At 41.5% G+C, this 7,048-nt stretch overlaps 1 long non-coding RNA gene across 1 annotated transcript in view; it reads right to left on the bottom strand.

Moving 5' to 3' along the window:
• Positions 1-269: 269 nt before the first annotated feature.
• Positions 270-7,048, bottom strand: part of LOC120105339 (uncharacterized) — a 71,625-nt gene continuing 64,846 nt past the window's right edge. The window contains exons 3-4 of the long non-coding RNA XR_016400194.1: positions 4,764-4,827; positions 270-423 (exon numbers count right to left, since the gene is read on the bottom strand). This is a non-coding gene — a long non-coding RNA (uncharacterized LOC120105339). The remainder of the gene's footprint in view (positions 424-4,763; positions 4,828-7,048) is intronic.

Below are 7,048 nucleotides of genomic sequence, written 5' to 3'. Positions count from 1 at the left end.
GAACGCAACTTTGTGGTACTATCAAACAGATCATTCTGAAATCGAAATGGATGGTTTGGTTCTAACCATCGACGATGACCCATATAACAGAACTTTCCTCCATGTTTTAGCCAATATGAATGGGTTGAATCTGTCACGCCCCGAACCCAACACCCGGGTCCGGTACGTGACCGGCCGCATGAGCCCTAGAGCAGTGCCCTAAAGATCATGCAAGGCCTATGTTTAAACAAAATTTCAATAAATCCACGATTAATTTAATAATTCAAATAGACAAGTCCGACATATCCAAATAAACAAATTAGTTCAATTACAAGATCTTCAAATGTTCATCGACATCAAAGAAGGACAAATAAACTAACTAACTAATGACTCTGGTGTTTGCACTCTGCGCCCATCCCATCCAAAACTATGCATCCTGCAACTCTGATAAAGAAAAAGAAGAAAAAAGGGGGTGAGCTTTACAGCCCAGTAAGAATCCCTACACATCCATACCAACACAATAATAATATGAATTCGAAAACCACGACAAATCGATGTACATTTTATGAAATCATAAACCGGCTATCAAAAGGCTCAAATAATCAATATAAGTATGTACGTCAAATATCAATGAAAGTCCAACCACGCAAAAATGATATAGCATACGATAGCTCATAAATCTTCATTAATGTTTTCAATGCTTTTTCTTTCCATTCTATATTAACTTGATCCGGATCAATTATCTTTCCGACTTTGGGCCAAATCCCGGTCACGTTTCCAGCCCGTGACAGGGCAAACCAATAGTGTCACACTTAGAGCCTGTGACGGGCAAACCAACATTGTCACACTTAGAGCCTGTGACGGGCAAACCAACATTGTCACACTTAGAGCCTGTGACGGGCAAACCAATAGCGTCACACTTAGAGCCTGTGACGGGCAAACCCATAATAACGAGACGGCCCAAAGTCCATGTTCATTTAATCAATTTCACATCCACACAACAATCCCTTTTATTTACAACTATAGACTAATCCGGTCACGTTTCCAGCCCGTGACGGGGCAACCAATATTAACAAGGTTAGTCTATAGTACCACATCCATAAATCCAATTATACAGGTGTAGGTTATGCACATGCATACATCATAATATCAATCACAAGCCAACACAATCAAAATATAGTTTAATATAACAATTTTGATTTGTCTGAATCATAGCATATTAATTCAGATCGTAGCATATTATACATATATAAGTATAAAAATATTTATATTATGCAGGATTGGCGTACAAGGATTCTTACCCTTTGTTGAAAGCTCAGACAACCAGTCACCCGCCCTCACGGCGATCTATAAACCGGAATGCGCAGGACTCTGCTCAGCGTCCTCTCGTCCAAAAGATTGTTCCCCTACAGAATCAAGTCATCATTAAAATTTATCAAAGATATATGATGATCTAGGACCCCCTGTTTGATTCCTCTAAAGGGTCCTCTAAGATCTAACATCCCAGGACTTCCTAGAATCCACAAAGCAATGCTCTCCCTAGATCCATGTGTAGAGAGAGAACCCAATTAGAGAGAGAGAGGGAAATATAATAAGAAGGGAAAGGGAAGAGAAGCCCCAAATAAAACTCTCTCTCTCTCTCTCTCTTCTTCATTCTTCCCGACGGTAAGGGGGAGGTGCTCGGCAGCAGGCGGCCCACGGCCGGCGACGCTCCCTGGTCGTCGGCCTGTGTGGTGGTGCCGGCGGTGCCACGCCCGGCGACGGCCGGTCGGAACGAGAGAGGAGAAGGCCGAACAAGGCATCGGCTTCCCCCATCAGTCTAGCGGCTTGCCGGCCGGATCCCAAGAAGACGGTGGCCCAAAGACGAGGAGAAGGAGGAGGGACGACTCACCTTGCTTCCGGCGAGATCCTCCCGACCGGATCGACGGCGATGGCCCGATCCCTTCCGCGGCAAGCTAGAACCCCAATCTTCCCTCTTCTTTTTTTTTTTTTTTTTTTTGGTTTGTGGGAGGCTCTCGGTTGATGCCCTAGGAAGGGAGGGAGGAGATCCTTGGCCTGATTTGGTAGGGTTTTATCACCCTATAACCTCCCCTCCGGTGGATTCGGGAGGAGGGGGAGGAGGAATTCCGAAAAACAGGGGAGGGAGGGTGTTTTAATCGGGAGGCTCCCTCCCCCTTGCACTTGTTGGGCCGCCCTTGCTCAAGGGCCGGCCCAACTCAAATATGGGCCTTCACATTCTCCCCTCCAAAAAAAAAAAATTTCGTCCTCGAAATTGACATACCTGAGGTTTCAAAAAGCTGTGGATGCTTGACCTTCATCTCTTTTTTTCGAGCTCTCAGGTAGCCTCTCTTTCCGTATGATTGTTTTATTGCACCTTCACAAAAGGAATGGTTTGATGTCGGAGTACCTGATCTTTTCTGTCCACAATTCATGTGAGGAACTCCTCATAGGTCAAATCCTCATAAAGATGTAATGACTCATATGCTATCACATTACTCGGATCTGAGATGTATTTCTTCAACATTGATACATGAAAAATATTGTGCACACTGGATAAAGCCGGTGGTAAAGCCAGTCGATATGCCACATCTCCAACCTTATCCAAAATCTCAAACGGACCAACATACTTAAAGCCCAAATAACCATGAAACTCAAATCTCATCACTCCTTTAGTGGGTGACACTCTTAAGAAAACATGATTCCCCAAATTAAAATTTCAGTTCTCTCCTTCTATTATCAATATAACTCTTTTAACGACTTTATGCTGTACGAAATTTTTTTTTTTTTTTTTTTTGATCACTTGCACCTTATCTATGGTCTGTTGGACTATCTTTGGGCCTAATAATTTTCTCTCGCCCACATCATCCTAATAAATAGGAGATCCATGTTAAAACATTCCAAGTCTAAGATCAACCAACAACTCATCAACCATTAACGCTAAATTTAAGATGCCCAAGGTTCTCCCAAAAATTGTCAACAATAGAAGAACCTACTAGTGAAAATTACATAGCTACCTCTAGATCATCTATAGAATCAACAACATTCTCCTCTACTAGAAACTAACTCAAGTGTTCCATTATAATACCTTTTAGATCAAATATTAATGTCCTTAACCAGTTTCAAAATAACTCAAACCACCACACTTCCGCTGCGCACTCTGATTTAATCCATTAAATGCTCTAAAGCCTTTAAAGATTTATGACCAAAATATCACTTTGCACTAGGACTAAGAAAATTCAAATTTCAAAACTTTAATTGGGCAGAACCTCCAGATCTCTCTGTCCTCAATTTATGTAGAGTATACTAACCATAACTAACCTTCAAGGCATTAATCAAGTTTAACGTCACTACATGATCTTCACAACCATTTTAGGATCCAAAATATCTAGGTTTAATTTAAAATAAGTTAACCTTGGATTTTCTCAGCAATTCAATTAGACAATCTATATTGATTTTCTTTCCAAAAAGATTTACTTCAATTCAATGGGTTAAAAGCCATTGAGCCAATACACTATGATTAGAAATTAACTCTATCAATCTCCAGATCTTTCTCCACCAAAATTCTTAACATTCATCAGCAATGCTATATATGATAATTCATGTAAGCATCTCATGATCGAAGTCTTTACTCAATATGACATTTATTACTGGCTTCATCAATAATGACAAAAGATCCATGCTCAAATCTTAAACCTAGGCTTGAGTTTTACATCAACACATCAAATAGTCTTCTACAATTACAAGTAAAATCCAGTAGCCCAATCCAAACATGAGAATTCAAATAATTAGAATTCCCCCATCAATATGCATACTCTATGGCCTCAAAATAATCAAATACATTAATAGAAAATAGACCTATTTGCAATCTCCAACATGCCAATACCAGATATAATCCACATACATTTTCAACTTCGAAGAACATTTCTTTTCAATATTATGAAATCTCCTTAGCTCCTCCAATACTATAGAAGATCTACGTACAAATCCCACTCTAATAATTAGCAGCAATACCAAAAGTACGATCACATCAAAACCTATATCAAGTTTGAACTTCCAGATCATTTAAATAATATCTGAATATGGTATAACCGATATGCCATTGTTGACCTTCGTACAGTTATCTTAGGTCAAACCTCTTTTTTATCATGATCAAGACAATTTATACTTTCTTTCCACACTTATCGAAAACCAAACCCGATGCATACATTTTATCACAATGCCCAGTAATCTTACCCTTAAGCACTGAATTTAATTATCATGTCCCAAGTGATCATAACCTTAAGCTATGATATATTTCTAACACAATCCCTAGTGATCTTAAACATATGCTCGGATTCCAATTTTTGTCACTATCCCCAATGATCTTAAACCTCAAACTCTAATGCCACTAAGGCCATAGTCCCTAGTGGTCTTAAAGCTTAGATTACAATATCATTCCTATTACAATCTCAAGTGATTATAAACCAAGGCTCTGATAGTTTTCCTATCACATCCCCACTCACACTCACCTGAACATAAACCCTAGGATACCTTAACTTTAAGCTCTGATACCACTCTGTCACGCCCCGAACCCAACACCCGGGTCCGGTACGTGACCGGCCGCATGAGCCCTAGAGCAGTGCCCTAAAGATCATGCAAGGCCTATGTTTAAACAAAATTCCAATAAATCCATGATTAATTTAATAATTCAAATAGACAAGTCCGACATATCCAAATAAACAAATTAGTTCAATTACAAGATCTTCAAATGTTCATCGACATCAAAGAAGGACAAATAAACTAACTAACTAATGACTCTGGTGTTCGCACTCTGCGCCCATCCCATCCAAAACTATGCATCCTGCAACTCTGATAAAGAAAAAGAAGAAAAAAGGGGGTGAGCTTTACAGCCCAGTAAGAATCCCTACACATCCATACCAACACAATAATAATATGAATTTGAAAACCACGACAAATCGATGTACATTTCATGAAATTATAAACCGGCTATCAAAAGGCTCAAATAATCAATATAAGTATGTACGTCAAATATCAATGAAAGTCCAACCACGCAAGAATGATATAGCATACGATAGCTCATAAATCTTCATTAATGTTTTCAATGCTTTTTCTTTCCATTCTATATTAACTTGATCCGGATCAATTATCTTTCCGACTTTGGGCCAAATCCCGGTCACGTTTCCAGCCCGTGACAGGGCAAACCAATAGTGTCACACTTAGAGCCTGTGACGGGCAAACCAACATTGTCACACTTAGAGCCTGTGACGGGCAAACCAACATTGTCACACTTAGAGCCTGTGACGGGCAAACCAATAGCGTCACACTTAGAGCCTGTGACGGGCAAACCCATAATAACGAGACGGCCCAAAGTCCATGTTCATTTAATCAATTTCACATCCACACATCAATCCCTTTTATTTACAACTATAGACTAATCCGGTCACGTTTCCAGCCCGTGACGGGGCAACCAATATTAACAAGGTTAGTCTATAGTACCACATCCATAAATCCAATTATACAGGTGTAGGTTATGCACATGCATACATCATAATATCAATCACAAGCCAACACAATCAAAATATAGTTTAATATAACAATTTTGATTTGTCTGAATCATAGCATATTAATTCAGATCGTAGCATATTATACATATATAAGTATAAAAATATTTATATTATGCAGGATTGGCGTACAAGGATTCTTACCCTTTGTTGAAAGCTCAGACAACCAGTCACCCGCCCTCACGGCGATCTATAAACCGGAATGCGCAGGACTCTGCTCAGCGTCCTCTCGTCCAAAAGATTGTTCCCCTACAGAATCAAGTCATCATTAAAATTTATCAAAGATATATGATGATCTAGGACCCCCTGTTTGATTCCTCTAAAGGGTCCTCTAAGATCTAACATCCCAGGACTTCCTAGAATCCACAAAGCAATGCTCTCCCTAGATCCATGTGTAGAGAGAGAACCCAATTAGAGAGAGAGAGGGAAATATAATAAGAAGGGAAAGGGAAGAGAAGCCCCAAATAAAACTCTCTCTCTCTCTCTCTCTCTCTCTTCTTCATTCTTCCCGACGGTAAGGGGGAGGTGCTCGGCAGCAGGCGGCCCACGGCCGGCGACGCTCCCTGGTCGTCGGCCTGTGTGGTGGTGCCGGCGGTGCCACGCCCGGCGACGGCCGGCCGGAACGAGAGAGGAGAAGGCCGAACAAGGCATCGGCTTCCCCCATCAGTCTAGCGGCTTGCCGGCCGGATCCCAAGGCGACGGTGGCCCAAAGACGAGGAGAAGGAGGAGGGACGACTCACCTTGCTTCCGGCGAGATCCTCCCGACCGGATCGACGGCGATGGCCCGATCCCTTCCGCGGCAAGCTAGAACCCCAATCTTCCCTCTTCTTTTTTTTTTTTTTTTTTTTTGGTTTGTGGGAGGCTCTCGGTTGATGCCCTAGGAAGGGAGGGAGGAGATCCTTGGCCTGATTTGGTAGGGTTTTATCACCCTATAACCTCCCCTCCGGTGGATTCGGGAGGAGGGGGAGGAGGAATTCCGAAAAACAGGGGAGGTAGGGTGTTTTAATCGGGAGGCTCCCTCCCCCTTGCACTTGTTGGGCCGCCCTTGCTCAAGGGCCGGCCCAACTCAAATATGGGCCTTCACAGAATCTCCACAAGAAGGACATGCAATACGCCCCTTAGTGCTCCAACCAGATAAATTAGCATGTGCAGGAAAATCATTAATAGTCCATATAAGAGCTGTTCGCAATTTGAATGTTTGACCAGTAAAAGCATCAAATGCATCAATACCCTCCCATAACTGTTTCAATTCCTCTATTAAAGGCTGCAAAAAAACATCAATATCATTACATTGGCCCTTATCACCTAGAATAACCATTGACAGAATGAGTGAAGACTGTTTCATACACATCCATGGTGGTAAATTATATGGAACCAAAACAACCGGCCAAGTGCAGTATGTAGAACTCATAGTTCGAAAGGGATTAAACCCATCAGTAGCCAAACCCAGTCTAACACTGCGAACATCAGAAGCAAATTCGTGATGCCTATCATCAAATGCTTTCCAT

This window comes from Phoenix dactylifera, chromosome 4, assembly GCF_051530095.1.
Source record: "Phoenix dactylifera cultivar Ajwa chromosome 4, Ajwa_hap1_PhDact_Kaust_v1.1, whole genome shotgun sequence".
Taxonomy (NCBI): Eukaryota; Viridiplantae; Streptophyta; class Magnoliopsida; order Arecales; family Arecaceae; genus Phoenix; species Phoenix dactylifera.
This window is presented reverse-complemented; position numbering and strand designations above follow the sequence as displayed.